A 16,498-nucleotide genomic window follows, 5' to 3' on the forward strand; every position below is an offset into this window, starting at 1 on the left:
ATAGCTTATTCATTAGAGAAGAATAAAAGCTTGAAGCTTTTAGAATGCAGCTGGGCATAATTTACTGATGGTAGCAAAAAAAACTAGAAAAAGGTCAAATTTTCTACTTAAGCAGAACCATCAGCCAATTACTTAGTGGTACATCAAACAATAGCACCACCATTGTCTCCAGAAACAGAAAGGTTTACAAGTTGTGTATATTATCTAAAGCCCTTCAATTGGGTTGAAGATGTGTGAAAACAGAGTTATGGGTTTGACCCTTGGTTGTTCCTGAAGCTCCCTATTCCGATGGCCACTAATTTCAGTGCTGTACTTAACTATTATCTAAATTGTATACTCAAACCCAAATTTAGACCACTGGGTGCTTGATGCTCACACACAGCAAGTTCCTTTTTGTGGATTTTTGCCAATCATTTATGTAACCCCTTGAGTGCACCCTGAAGGGCTCTTGGACAAATGCTGATCAATAACCATAAAAGGATCTTTAAAGCAATAACTTAACACCAGCACTGTCTCAGAGCTGGCAGAGAAAGCCAACACACATCAAGGCCAGTGTTGAATCTGATCTAACCACAGTAATTGGACACTTCAGCTGTGAGCCTCATGCCTGTGGCCTCCTGCTCAGTAAGGACAAGTTTAGCCTTTGGCTTAACCTCTGGCTAAAACCAATCTGAGAACTGTCATTTAATTCCACAGATTCATATTTCCTATCCTTAGGGATATGCTGTATAATTTACAAGAAGTATCACTTGCTGAATCTCTGGTTTTTTGACTTTAGGAGCTTTCTATTGTTGCCAGATAATTCTTCCTTTGTCTGAAGGCTGGCAATAGGTTATCAAACAAGAGGTCTTTGGGATCCACTGTTTAGCTCTGATGATTTGGCCATTTACACCATTTATTAGGACAAGGAACTGGGTTTTCCTTTACCTGGAATTGGTTTATCTGAGTGTGAAATTGTACTATGGGTGCAAATGAACTCCTGCCCAGTTCTGTTGGGCTAAATGTACCAATCCTAATTGGGAAAAATTATTTGGAGATGCCTGTGGAGCCAAAGAAGAAGAAAACTCTCAGAAACCATAATTCAATATCAATGAGACAAAATCAAGAAAAAAAATTTAGTGTGTTTGTGGCATTTATTGCTATTGTAAAATGAAAGATATCAGGCTTGCAATGGCAAACCTCAGACTCAGCTCAAGGGGCCCAGTGTTTAAACTGCCAGGAGACTCTAGGAGATGCCCAAGTACAGGCAGATGTGCAGGGAATTAGGTACCTTTAATACACAATTTAAATAACTGAGATGGGCAGCAGAAAATTATTTTAAAGACTAGGTAAAATATGTTAAAAAAAATTAAGGGAGGGGAAAGAAGAAGGGGGCTAAAATACACAGTCTGCTTCTTATCTCTTTATTTAAGGCAAGAGTGCCAGGTAAAAACTACAGAAATTGTCTGGGTCAGATGTGCAGAGGTGTCTGCTCAGCTGCAGTGCAGGAAGCAGCTCTGTGTGTGGTGCTCAGAGCTGGGCAAGTGTGACTGACTCTTCTGCATCTGCTGGAGTCAGCACCTCCTCTGCTGGGGGCCTTTCTGAAGCACCTTTTCCAAATTGCCACATATTTATACATCTGGCCACTTTTTGACTCTGAACTGCCTAAAACTTCTGAGAATAGAGGCCAACTCCTAAAACATTGGGCATCCTTGAGTGAGCAAATTTTTACTTTCCTATTGATGAACACAAAGTACTGATGGGTTTGCCTTTGTAGTGTGGCCACTACATCCATAGGTTCTCTGCCCAAAATCAAGCTAAAATTCCTGCTAGTCAAGATGCTTTTTCTTCTTGTAGTATCTTACACTTAGCCAAGATTATGACTCCTTTATATATGTGCTTTTATTTGTACAGCTGCTGGCATAGCAGGGAATCTGTAGGCACTGCTGGTTTATTGGTACATTTTCATGTACGTTGCAAAAATTTCATGTTCATGCAACAATCCACAGGGGAGAAGGTAATGGTTTTGGAGTTACATCACTTCTCCCTTCCATTTCTAATATGAATTGAAGAGAATTCATTGGAGAGAAACTGGGCTCAGTGCAATAAGTTATGGATCAGCAGAGCCAAGGGCCTAAAAGCAGCAGATCACTGGGGACAGTTGCCCATATAGAAGTTTTTATTTTCTTTTCTAAGCTAGAGCATTCCCTGGATCTCCCTGGGTGGCAGCGATGCTGGAGGTTAAGAGGAAGAGAAGAAAGACCTTAGCAGATCCCTTAAACTCTCCATGAGACTGGTCTTGATTTTGCTGAATGCTTAAGAGGCAAAGATGTGATTGAGCACAGGAGGAAACATCACAGATTCTTTGTGTGCATTTCCACAAGAAAGTGGATGCATACATAGGTAAGAGAATTTATTTTAATGTTTACATCAATTAATAAAAAGAGCACCTTGGGTTCTACCAGCTTGAGAAGCAAAAGATTTTTCCTTTTGGCATATATTAAACTATAGCTTTACAGACCTAGGGATTTTTTTTATTTTGCTGTATTTCACAAACAGTTCAAGAGTAAGCACACACTGCTATCCTTTCAGAGTAAAGATTGTAATCACAAGAAATTTAAAGAGTCCTACTTGACCTTTAAAAACTGCATGCTTAACAGACATATTTATGACTGCAGACACATCAAAAAATTTACACTTGGCAGGTATTTATGAAAACTGTGATCACACCAAAAATCTTTTCTTTCTGTTTGCTCTAAACAGGGACAATGCTTAAGTATGTGGGTAAGCATTGCACAGATATGAGAACTTTGGTTTCTTTTCAAGTGTCCATGTATCCTGCTACTGGAACATAAGCGACTAGGACTATGAGTGTGTAAGGCAGCTGTTAGAGCTAGTTAAAAGAGAGAGGTGGGAGGTTGGATAGATTTTGCTAATTTTCTCAGCCAACAAAGGCTTTCCTGTGGGGAAAGTGTGAAAAAAAAAAAAAAAAAACTGTGTCAATTCCCTGAGCATAAGCTCATTTAGTACATGATCTTCCTTTTCCATATGAACAAATCACTAACTCTGACTCCTGGGACAAAGTCTTGGGCCTTGGCAAAGTCCAATCCTTGGCAAAATGCATCATTCAAGCAGAACTTTGGGGCGCAGAGCTGCAGAGAGCCACTGCAGTTCTGTGCACTGACACTCCTGTGAGTGTGCATTCTCAGTCTTCTTGGGAATACAGAGGATTTTCTTCATACTTTGAAATGCTGACATTGGCATAAATCCAGGATGAAAATTGCAGCACAAAAGGGAGATGTTTCATAAAGCTATAAGTGATTGAAAACAGGGAATTACAATGCTAACTACTTTTGGAGGTTAATTATAGAAGCTGCTACCAGGCATATTCTATATATACCCACCCTCTTTTCTGGGAGTAACAAGAGCACTTTCTGTGATCCTGTTATCATACTGAAACAGGAATTCTCATCATTTTGTATTGTTAACTGTATTTTGATACAGAAATTTGTCTCACATAGGGAGCATTTACAATTCAACAGACCAGAAGAGGCTTTTTCTCTTCATGACTGTATAACATATCTGAAGTAGTGCAAGTATAGCAGTGTTTAATTTATTTGACCACCTCTTAATTGCCAAAACTGGGACTAGTTATCTTTCTTGTGCCACTTATCCACAACAGACCAAAGTTTGGGAAGCTGCACACATTTAAACTAATATTTTTCTGACTTTGGGGGCATTTCTTGAGCCCAGTTTCTTGTTTTGATATGAAGAGGAAGCTGTGTTCTACATAAGCACAAGGACCCAGCAGCAGAACAAGAACAGCAGCACACAGAGGTGGTACCTGTGCAGGTGTACAGCAGGGCTCTGAATTAACAGTCTAGAGTGAGTTTTCCTCTTTTTCTCTGCAGCCTTGGGCAGTTGGCTCAAGCAGAATCTGTGCATTCACTCAGGTTGCACTGCAGTGATCACATCCAGGTGTGCTGTGGTAACAAGGGTGTGAGGGCAGCCCATGGCCTTCACAACAGAAATTCTGTTCATAGTTCTAGGAGCCCAAACGGCCAGTTCATTCCATGAATTTCACAAATCAAAAAAATAATCTTTTGCATGCTTTTGTTTTATATTTCCAAGTATTTTGAGTATAAACATGGAAGAGTCATTTAGGAAAATGGAAATTTAATGGTATGCTGGTAAGTCCAATTTTAAAAATATGAAAGAAATATTAATCTTACAGCAGGGCTTCATTCTCTAATCTTTGGCAAGAGGTAAGTTATTTAACAGCTATCTTATTTAGACTTTTAATGAAAGCTCTATAGTCTGCATGTTGATTATATTCTCATTTTTCCATCTTCCTTCATACAATCCATTCAGTGTGATATATGTTGGCTGTAAATATCTTAATATCTTGCTACCAGTGGAAAAACTTACATAAGGGTGATTGATCTAAAAACTGATAACCACTTCAGCCTGGAGACATGTTCTTTTCCCTCCTTCTATCATAAAAATCTATCTTTCCTTAAAACAGTAAGTGTGGTGGCTCCCATTGAGTTGGAGAACCCTATTTGGAAAAGTCATAATTAAATTTGTGAACCCTTCTCACATTGCACATTGCACTCTAAAAATGTCAAGAGATATTTCTGATCAGCCCATAATTGGTCTTTCACATATTTCCTATGTCAAACATTTATAACTAGCATAAAGCTCTTTTGTAGACTATTTTTTCCAGAATTAATATGACACTTTTGAAACACTATAGCATAAAAACAAGATCTGTTTTTTACTGTATCTCCTAATCTTACATAGCACAGAGGGGGAAAATCCGTTTAATTTACCGTGATTTAATGAAAATATATTGACACATACACAAAAAGTTAAAGTCAGCATGAATTATGTTCTTAAGCCTCTTTATAGCTTTTTAAAGTTTTATTCTCAACATGTAACTGTTTTACTGGGGAAATGTTAATAGCAACATGCTCTGAGGAACCTGCAGCTCTGGGATGTTGGAGACAATCTCCCTGATTGGTATCAGAAATCTGACTAGAGATCAAAGCGTGTGCATACACTTTAAGTTTAAATATCAGTTAAAAACAAGGTTAATTGCTGTATCAGGCCTCTCATGAGGTGGGAGGCTAACCAGAATTGAACTAATTTAGTTTCATGAAGGGATTTTTACTTTTTAAGGGATTTATTAGAATGTTGCTCTCAGGTTACATGTGAGAACAGTTTTCTTGTTAGACCTCCATAGTAGGTAATGATTTCTCAGACAGCTCCAAAATTCACTGCTTTGAACAAAGCAATGACTCTTTTTCTTCACAGAAGTGATTAAATGTGACCTAAAATTATTAGAACTCCCAAAATATGTGATTTTTGAAATGCCAGTGAAGGAAATCACTCACTGTATCACGGATATCTTTCATGTAGTTTCCTTCTCCCCTTTCTAACTACTATGCTTTTACATCACAAAAAATTGTGCTTTCCATTTCTAAAGGGAGATAGTAGGGATGTACCTGGTTGGATTTTCCAAAGAATTTTACTTTTTGAGCATTTCCATACATTTGTAAAACTGAGAAGATGATAGAGTTAAAGTTACTGTATACTACCAGAATAATCCCCAAAACCTATTTTAAATCAATGTCTGTTCTGATTTCTCCCTAGTCAGATTTTTTTTCCCTTTAACTTTAGGCTGTAGATCCATGAAGAAAAACATTAGCAGTTGCTCCCTGGGGTTAATACAGTGCTTCAAAGAAGGAGTATTTAATTCCCATAAGTAGAGAGATGATTTAAAGAAATCTTGTAAATGATGAGCTGAAAAGAAAGAAGCATTTAACAGGGCAGAAATAACAGGTTTCATTGTTCTGGCACCAAGAAATTGTGCTGTGCAGTCTGGAGCTCCATCTCCTGGTGCTTGTCAAAGAGCTAAAATAATTTCCAAGTGTCCCCTAATCTAAACCCAGGCACCTCAGTGCACCCCAGCCGTGATGCAGGGGCAATTGTGAGCTCCCTCACCCCAGAGGAAATCCAGATTTGGGTTTGTAGCCCCTGAGGACAGGGAAACCAGATTTGAAAGTGCCTTTCCAGGTCACTCTGGACTCACTGGAGCAGTTCCTTCACTATGAGCTGGGCTGCAACAGAATAATCCTGCATTCAGTGAAATTCGGTTTGTGCACATCACCTCACTCACAAGTTCTGGGCAGGTGGAGACTGCAACTGTGCTAAGCACTGTGCAAAACAATGACAATTAAACAATCTAATGTATTTCTTTAGTTCTTTATTTGTGGGATGCTGAAGGAACTGCCATTTGAAGGTCAGAGTTTTGTCTAGTAAATAACTATCTGAATTTCTCAGTTAAACTTTTTATTTAATGTCCTTTTTTAAGTAGATATTTTTAAAAATATGTATCAATGTATAATTCTACATACCACTTTTACCAGAGTTTTCAAAACATGATTGCTACTTTACGAAATATCATGTGGCATGGGGAAATACCATACAGGTGAGGCAAATATACAATAAACAAGTGAATGTAATACAGGAGGGAAGAGATGGGTCAAGGTTAGGACGTCAGTTGGAATAATATCACAATGAGATGTTAAGTTAATTAATTTTTTCTATCCATCACCCACAGAAGCATCCTTAATAGGAAAAACACTTGTAACAATTCATTTCAGGAATATTTCTGAATATGAAAATTGACGTTGTTATGAGTATTGCTTATTTTATTAGACCCTTCCTCTGTCATCTGGCTGGTAAATGTACCCATTCTTATTATGGTTGTATTAATTTTTCTTCATGAATAGATTCAGAAGTGAATATCTCATCATTTCGTAAGAAGGATCATTATGTAAGTCACTTAGGATGTTTTTGCTTCTATTTAAGTATTTACAAGTAAATAAGCTATTTTATTCAGCCAATCAAAAATGCTGTAACTAAAATACATTGCTGCTGCTGCATGGTAGCTGGATCATTAATCTAATATAATGTCTTCATTTTAGATACAGGCTTTTTATCAGCAAACCTAGTCAATCCAATAGTAAGGTTCACAACTCATCTATTTTTGTTTTATTTCTTCACCATTTGCCTGCTTACAGGAAAGCTAAATCTGTTCAATAGAAGACTTATGAGAGAAACAGAACCTGCAGTGTGGGATGAGGTTTCTGGGGGAGTGAGTGGTACCTGTGAGCTGCATTTAGTTCAGGTACCTGTCACTTCAGCACTGCTGGCCAAGTGCACATTGCCCTCCCCATTTCATTTGCTATGACAGATTATTGACAAGTCCTGCTTTGCTATCCCAGTGCAAAAAGATATCAACATTACCAATTGGAGCCAGTTATCCTACTGTAAGAACAGACATTGCCCTGTAATTTGGTATAGCTGCACCCAGCTCAGCAAAGTAAGGTGCTCCCATTTCTCTTTCAGAATCTACTCTTAAATTTCATTGACTTAACACATATGTTGAACATAAAGAGGAAAGAATAAATATGATGGGAAAATAATGAAATCATGAACAAATATTATTAAAGAGCTTTTGAAATATTTCTTTAGAGTGGGAGTAGCATGCAGTTGTATCTATTCTGAAATTTAATCACATGTAGTCTTGATCTTAAAAAGACAGATAAGAATTGATTTGGGACTATGAACTGCCTTTCTTGTGCATCATTATAAAGCAAATTCCAGTAATATATGTCCATCCTCCCACAGAGAGCAGAAGATACTGGAAATCACTGGCATTATGTATGTGACAATTCTCTTAGAAGCCATCATTGCTACTCAAATTATTGCAGATTCTTCTAACAAGGCACATGCCTGATAAAATGCAAACTTTTATTAGTTCCTTTACCAACCTTTCAGCATATTAGACATGGCTGATATTGTAACTTAAAACTTGTCAGGAACAATAGAAGATATTCAGAGCATGGGTTTGTGTGGAAAAGTCCACATAGCTGTGCTGTTGTTTTCTTGCAGCAGTCTGACAATACCTTAATGAACTCTGGCCTTAAGCTCAGACTGACAACACACCGAAACATAACAATTCTTGAGGGTGAACTTGCAATTCCACCCAAATATTTCTGCAGCAATTTGTCCCTGGGACTTTGCATGAATCACATTCAGCCCAAGTACTCACAGCTGCAGGTGACAGAGCACAATGGCTGACCTCTATCAGATGAGTTATACAACAATGGTGTTCTCATGTGATGGTGTATTTACAATTTATATTTATTTTTATAAATTAATTATTACAGAGCCTCTGTTATTTTGCCTGTTGGTGCAGCTATGAGAGAAATGCAAGAATTTTCAGATTTCCAGCTGAGATTTCCTACAGGACCGCAATGAGCTGGACCTGAAGGTAATTAGGCCAGTATCCTAAAAATGAGAGCAGAGGGCTGGCTCTCTGTTCTTATTGAAGGAGGGTCTCCTGCTGCTGTGTGTGCCTGGCTCCCAGCAAGGATGTGCTGATCCTTGCAGTGGTAGCATGTGTTCACAGATTCACAGAGGTCATCACAATCACCACCTTTTAAAATTACCTTTTGCTTCAAAATACTAGAGCCAATGCCCTAGTAGGAACCTTTTTGCAATGTAAATACAACGCCAAAGTTAGCAGTCCCAAATGAGAAAATCATTTAGCTAAACTTTCCCTGGGAGGGATGAAATTCTCATAATACAGGATCTCCTAGGTGCATTCCTTATCACTCAAATGTTTACTTCCCATATCAATGAACATTTCCAGCCTCACAAGCAATTTCAATAGCATTTTCTCATTTTCTGTCACACAATTGACAAAAATATTGATTGATATCTAATGCAAGGTCAACCTTTCCACTAAGTTCTCTGCAACCTCATTATTCCCAGTTTTTATGACTTGTCATTAGCTTCCCATTAGCCAGACTCTTACCTTCCTTACCATCCTTGTGATGTTCTTCAGCTTAAACCACAAAATCTCACGAGATGGATCAGTTTCACTTGCAGGACACAGAGAAATCAGATCTGTCATTTGCCCTAAACCCACAGACCAGTTCTTGTGCCCAAAGAAAGGCAGTGCCATGCTTTGCCACTACTGCCCTTGGTGAATCAATCGTGTACTCCATTAATTACATGTCAGTGATTTTAATAAGTCATTCATTAAAACTATTTTAAACCTGTATGGTGTTAAATAAGACTCAATTCATATATCAGTATCCTATATCCTTCTTTTAGATTCAAACTTCCAGTGTCAGGCTTGGGGAAAATTTAGAATTTCCACAAACTATGCAGTTCACCTGCAGACTTAACAAAACAAGTTTGTGTTGTGGGTTTTCTTCTTGTTCCTGTTAAATTGGCCTTTTGAAGACTAAGGGCTTGTGAGCTTTGCATGTTAAAGGCTAAACTCTTGTTATAGTGAAACTGATTCTTTTAGGGCTTGAGGGAGTTTGAGGGAAAATTGGAAAGGAGTGACAAGGAGTCCTTGTGCAAGTCATTCACCTTGTAGAGCTCTAGGCTGAGAGAGCTCAAATGCTACTCTACTTAACAAGCTCAAAACCAACTCATTTAAATAACAAGCACAAACTCCACTTGGGATCCACACTGAGGCATTTGTGCATTGTGAAGCCTGAACTCCCAAACAACATTATTTCAAACAAAAAAAAGAGTAATTCCTTTTTTATAGTGGTAATTCAGGGATCAAGTCTCAAAAGCATTTGAACATTTCAAGGACTATTGCTATACTAAATTGTTCTTAACTACAAGTATTAAACTTTAAAAAGAACTGAATACTGTTTTCAAATTCAAATTATTAGCTTCATGTCTCACAAGGATAATAAATCTATGCATATTCTTGTCACTTTAACAGAAAGTACAGTATTTGTGCTTTAAAGTTGGAAAGTTAATTCTTGCTTACAAGTGATGAAGATGATGTCTTGATGGCTCAGAAATTATACACAAGAACAAAACCTAGAACTCCTATATCCAATGCTGATCTATTGAAAATATTTTGCAGAGTTAATACTTAAATTTCATGGACAAAAAATATGCAACTTGAATCATTAAATAAAAAGGTAATCAGATCTGGCCAACGAAGTCCTTTGGTTCAGATCTTTGTGAACTGGAATGTCCCACCAAGTGCTGCTATATATTTGTTCTGTCATTCTATCATTTCTCAGGTCTTTTAAAATGCCAGAGTTAAACTTCAGTGGAAGTGCTGGCAGCTGGTTTGGACACCTCTTCATATTTAAAAAGTTTATCATTACTAAAACCCAATGCATGTGAAGGAGTATTTGCTAATGTTCACAGGACTTTGCATTTTGAACAAAGATATTTATCCATAGGACCATTTAACTTCCTGTTAGAAATTTAGGTATTTCACCTGATCACAGTCAATTTTGAAGATTTTTAGATCATAAAAAAAGGCAAGATGCTAATTTTTTCTACTTTTAAAGGAAGAAAAATATATAATTTAGAATGTATCCTGTGGCTTCTAAGATGACAAATTTTACAGAATCCTCTCTTTTAAGTCAACTAAGTTCATAATTTTGTTGGTTTTGGCAGAATTTTTTATTTAAAAGTTATTTTAAAATCAATATTTAGATCTGAATTATATTCTTACTCAAAAGTTAGATCATATTGAAGAAACAAAAACTGAACAAAATCTCCAGAGATATCGTATTTCCTATGATGACTTTTAGAGTAGTCATGTAAAATTGAAATTTCATTAAGTTAGAACTAGGCACATCCCTTTTAACTGTTGTACAATGATGAATGGTGCAAGAAATATATGCAGGTATAATGTAAGTGTATAACTTAAGGGAAGGAATAGGTAAGAACTCAAATGTCTCTTTTCAAACTCAGCTTCAACACAGTCTCATTTTTCCTTATCAGTTTTTCAAGCTAGTTTTGGACAAGTCCTACAATTAGTGTACAGTTAAAGCTCCCATTCAGGCAATGGGAACTTTGCCCACTTCCAGGAGTACAAGCTGCAGCACTTGGCCCTAAGGATTTAATATAGCTCTAATGACTCATTATTGAATGTTTAGTTTAATAACAACTGCTTATTAAGTGTATTAATCTCAGCTGATGAAAGCAAAATTATTTAGTGAAAAGCTGTTTTTCTTTACATTAGTGTGCAATTATTTAACTGAAAGTTTCAAAGAGACACATCTAATTACAGTGCTGGTTTAAAAGTATTTAAGCATCAGTTATTAAAATATCATTTGAAATATGCCTATGGACTTCCTGAAGTGTTGTTTCAAAGCAAAATTCTGGTTTCAGATTATTACTTACAATAGGTTTCCTTTCACTGCTTACTAACTTCTTACAAAATCTGCTTAATGTACAGGATTGAACTGTTTTCTGTAAAACAGAACAAGATGCAAGAATTTGTGTGTGCAGAATATCAGTCTATGCTCATACTGAGATTACTGACTGAAAATCAAAATTAGTGATGCACATTTAGAAATCAAGAATCCCTTTGCTGAATTGGCATTTATGGGGAAAGCATCTCTGAATACTAAAAGAAGTCTGCCAGTCAGTTCTCTATAATTAAATAAAGACATTTATCTGGAGAAAAACCAATTCTGCTTGCTATTTAGCATCTTCAAATATTTGCCCTCAAACTACACATATTTGCCTCTAAGAAAATATAAAAATTATCTTGGTTGTTTACTTGTGTTTTAGTCACCTGCTTTGTTTTGGTTTTTTAGAGATACTTGTCCCTCCATCGTGTTCTTCCAGCAGTTTATGGATGACAGATAAGCAGTGCTCAGGAGTCCCTGCCAAGCTCTGTACACCTGACAAGTATGAAAAGGACACAGAAGGTATCTTTGGTGAGTCACATAGTGTGTCAAAAGTCTGCTAGAATTCTAAGACACGTAGGATATTTGGATAAAAGGAGGCAGAGCCCTGAACAAGCATATGGATGAGTGGAGCCAAGTACTTTTCCAGCAACTTTATCCTGCAAAGGAAGGGTGATGTGATAGAGGTGCTCATCTGCTGAACCTGAGCAGGGACAGTAGGAGTCAGACAGTTCCCAGCCTCTGAAAAAATTCTCTGCCCTATGGCTTAGACATATAAGAACTGTCCTTGCTGAACTATTGAAGTGCAGCTTTTCAGCCTTTCACACATGCAATACACTGACTGTGCCACGCTGGCTCCAGCCAGTCCTTCCCTGGCGCTGGAAAATTCCCCAGGGATGCTCTGTGCTCCTGCCATGGCTGTGGGGTGTGCAGGGCTTCTCCTGGGCTGGAGCTGGTGTGGTGGGAGGGGGTTCTGAGCTTGGCATCTTTTATACCTTCAGGAAGAGGAATTTTCCTGCTCTGATGCCCCTTCCTGCAGATCCACTCTCCAACTCCTCCACACCCAGCCAGGGGACTCTTGGTCAAATGGGCTCACCCTTCCTTCTTTCCCCACTTGATATTAATGTTGTCATTCTTTCTGACTCACACAGTAATCCTTTTTGTCCTCTCTCTGCCTTCTGCTCCTGATTTCTCCTGGGGAATCTCTGTCCTCCTTGCTCAGGGCTCAGGTTGGGTACCTATGTGCCTCCAAGGTCAGCACACAGCCTGGTTGCTCCAAACACAGACAGGAGAGCTGTGGATCAGGAAGGAGTGCAGCAGAGCTGCAGGCTGGCTGGAGTACCTTCAGTTAGAGTTAATTAGCCATAAACCTCCCCAGACTGCTCAGCCTGGGGACAGGCTATTGGCTTGTTCTTTAAGATCTCTTGTCATGCTGTCAGCTTTGTGTAAGTAATGACTAAACTGCAGAAGCTCTGAGACTGCTGTCTCTTTCACAAGCTGTCTCCCTGATTCACTTTGCTCAGGCCTCCATTTTTGCATCCGTTTGTTTTTCCCTCCTGTAGCAGGATTGCACCTTGCCCTGTGTTTGTATTGCTCCACCAGTGTCAGGGCATCAGGCTCTGACAAGTGTCAGAGTTTATTAGTGAGGCCGTGGGTCGTTCCTGCTAAAGAGAAAAGCAATGATGTGTCACAGCTCTCATCTTTTACTTTGCCTGGATCACCATCTCTGGAGCAAGCCCTCCCCTCAAGTGACAGGTACAACGCTCAGCTACACACACATGGCATTTTGGACTTATTCTCCCCAAGCAGAATAGTCACAATACAAACACACAAAAGATTAAATATCACATGTGAAAATTTCAGGGTTAATTTTTCCAGTCAAAAAATAGCAGACCATAAATACAGATCCTTTTCTGTGGAGAAGAGCTAATATTAAAGTGGTGACCAGTGCAGAAGGCTCAAAAATTCATTGTGACTCAAAGGCTTTGGTGGCTTTAGCACAGACATTCTGGATTCTAAGACTCTATGATATCAATTTAAAAGTAAACTTCCTTATCTTATGATCTAATTGTGGATTTATAGGATTTCCAAACCTATAGCTGCATCACTAGACCCGGGGAAGGCTTCTTTGAATAAAAACAAGAAGCAGAGAAACAAAACAGAACAAAGTTTTTAGTGATATCATCAAACACTTGCTTTCCCAGTAAATAATTATTAGCCTTGTGCTCAAGGTTGTCAGGGGAAGAGCAGCTGGTGTTGAGGCAGCTCCATGGCAGGTGTGCCTGGGAGCCAGCTGTCAGACTGGAACCACAGTTGCATTCTATTTCCTTCCTCCCAAAAGTATCTAGACACACGAAGGCAGTACTTCCAAAATTACCAGATGCTAGTTTGCAAGAGATGTGTCAAAAGTAGCCTGTAGCACAGTGAAAATTCAGAATTATGGGGGGTGTGTGCTCCACACTCCCTTTGCCAAAGCAGCCATTCTGATTCCTTGCCTTTTGTGTCCTGGCTCTGCCTTTGGTGCAAAAGGACTCAGAGAAGGGAATGGTGAGAGATGTTCAGTCTCCTATGAAAATCCTGACCTAATCACAGTGCTGGTGCCTCTTTGGAGCCCTGGAGCAGGATGGAAGGGGCTCTTAGAGGTGGTTATGGGCAACTCCTCGGCAGGAGGAGCAGAGCAGCAGGAGGAGTCTTGATCCCTGCTGTGAGACCTAAGTGGCTCTAGCACAGCTTTCAGAGTCTCTGCATGGGAACCCAGCAGGGGAATGGCAGCAGCTCTTCAACCCTCCACAGGACATTAGAGATGAGTACTGAAAAATACTAGGAAATCACACAGGAGTACTTAAATATTACTTGATCATTAACAGAGTAATTACATCAGTGCTGCTCATGGCTGATGCTGTAATTTAAGAGGTTTCAGCATTTTCATTATAATCAGTAGCAGTTACTTCCTGTGGTTCATTGCCCATAAAATGTTAACCATTGGGGGAAAAAAAGGAGACAGAGACTTTGCCATGATGGCAATTAACATCCACTGTGGTGCTGTGCCTCCCTGAGCTACAAATCACTGGTGGGCTCTTCATCAGGTTTCAGGGGGCCACACAATGCACTTTGGTTTCTAAAAGCTTTTAAGAGAGGCTCTTAACTAAGATTTTTAATGGAACCTGTTCTGAGGAAGTAGGATGCTTTTCAAGTAGGCCTATGCCTACTTTTGTTTCTCTTTTCACCAATATTTTAGAGACAAGGTTCTGTGTTTACTGGGTTATGTGGGACATGCAGTAGTGCTTCTACAATAACATAGACTCAGCTGCTGTGCAAAACACATTTCTTGAGAGGCTGCAATTTCTGACCTAAGCATATAGAAAGGGAACTATCAAACTCTACTACCATCAAAATGGAACTTCAAAAAAGTTATCACATATGAATTTATGTAACAAGCTCTCACACATTTTGCAAATGGGAATGTAAATGATGGTTCCCATATACCAACCAGATTGCCTGATTAATTAATGCATTACAAGGGGAAAAAGTTTTATGTTTAAAGCAAGACTGGGTGACTACCTCAGTGCATTAGTTTTTATGGTTTTGATCTGATCTGGGCAAAGAATTACATTCAATCAGCTTGAACTGTTTGTATTGATCTGCATAGAAAATTGGGGGGGAAAAGATATATTGTCTCACTCTAAGCTTTTTCCTGGTTTATTTGCTTTACAAGAGAGCAATATTTTTCCATGCACAGATTGAGTGCAATGGCTCTGTAAAACTGCCCAGGAGGCTTCTGCAGCACCATTAGAAATGCCTTGTCTCTGCTCAGAAGCTGCTGAGAAATACTTTAGAGGAGATGGGGTCCCCTAGAATATTATTCCTACCGTTGCCATGATGCACAAGCACTTTAAATTCACTTGAAATAATTCTGAGATGTGGTGACTAACGCAGGAGTGTAGTGAATTTCTCCCCTAAAACATTCCTTGCCATATGTATGACTGCTTTAGAAATCAAATATCTTTGGAAATCGTTTCAGGTGAGAGAATTAACATTAGGATTATAATTGTTGTGTTTCAATTTCATGACACACCAGGGGGGTTTTTCCCTTTTTCTCCTTTTTTTTTTTTTTTCCTGTCTTTCTTGCTTTCTGGGCTCCAGTTTTCTAGGAGCATATTGAGATTGCCTTGAATTCATCTGTTAACTGAAATTGCCCTCCAATCAGTGAAAGAAACAGTTGGACTCAACACAGATATGGGCTGGGGCACACAAGGAGATAATTTGGGAAGTAACTGTGACTTAGGCTGGAGCTCCTCCTGTTTTCCCTTCACTTGCATGAGCTCAGGAGGATGTGGGATGCAGTGTGTTCTCTCAGCCATTCTCAGGATGCAGCTGGCCTAGGATGCCTTAGCAGCCTGGGTTACTTTGCCCTGCTTTGGAGAGGGTTTCAGTGGCTAGAAAAGATCATGTGAGTGAGAAACGATAGGCCAGGCATGGAACTGAATCTGTGGCACTCTCCCCAGAAAGCCCAAGCAGTGAGAATTCACAGACCATTTATGCAACACCCTTTGCATGAGAGCAGAGGTGAACCTTCCTGAGAATATGAAGGAATCTCCCCCCAGATTAATCCATGCCATCGAGCTGCTGTAACTGAGAAGGCTGTTTGCTCCCAACTGTTTAACTTTGCCACATTTTGTACCACCTGCAATGACATTTCATTACTGCGGAGTGACAGCAGCAAAACCACCATGCAGCTATCAGCAGGAAAGGAAATTAGTGATGTTATGATTAACAAAATAGCTTTGACTTAGCCAATGCTGGGAAGACAGGCTCCAAAGGAATCAAATACTGCAAGTATCAGGAATGAGCTATCAGCACCACCCTGTGGTTCCCTTGTTCTGTTTCCTCCTTGTGTGGGTCAGAAGGGAAAGGATGAGGCCCGGCAAACTCCAAAGAAAAAGCTTTGTTCCAAAATCCTTCTGGATTTTGGCCTCTGCTGTTTCATATGGCTGATACAAAAAACTTACTTTTCTGCCCTCATGACATGAAAGAATTCCAAAAAGATATTCAGAAAAGGCAGGAGGTTTTGTGGGACTTGAGGCAATAATGAATATGTTCACAATTCCAGGGCTGTGGGTTTGATTCCAGAATGGGCCATTCACTTAAGAGCTGGACTCCACGGTCTTTGTGGGTCTCTTCCAACTCAGAATACTCAGGTGTTCTATAACATCCTTGTCTGCAGCCAACATTCTGCCCAGTTCTTCTTCAGGTCTGCA

The 16,498-nt window shown here is 39.1% G+C and overlaps 1 protein-coding gene across 4 annotated transcripts in view; it reads left to right on the forward strand.

Moving 5' to 3' along the window:
- Positions 1-16,498, forward strand: part of SLC39A10 (solute carrier family 39 member 10) — a 232,798-nt gene that overhangs the window by 13,563 nt on the left and 202,737 nt on the right. For 3 of the 4 annotated variants that reach the window (XM_058027589.1, XM_058027591.1, XM_058027590.1), the window contains exons 3-4: positions 8,220-8,323; positions 11,649-11,775. The gene's annotated coding sequence lies outside the window, so the exon portion shown is untranslated. The remainder of the gene's footprint in view (positions 1-8,219; positions 8,324-11,648; positions 11,776-16,498) is intronic. The other variant, XM_058027592.1, reaches the window with a different exon arrangement.

The sequence above is a fragment of the Melospiza georgiana genome, chromosome 7 (genome assembly GCF_028018845.1).
Source record: "Melospiza georgiana isolate bMelGeo1 chromosome 7, bMelGeo1.pri, whole genome shotgun sequence".
Lineage (NCBI taxonomy): Eukaryota > Metazoa > Chordata > Aves > Passeriformes > Passerellidae > Melospiza > Melospiza georgiana.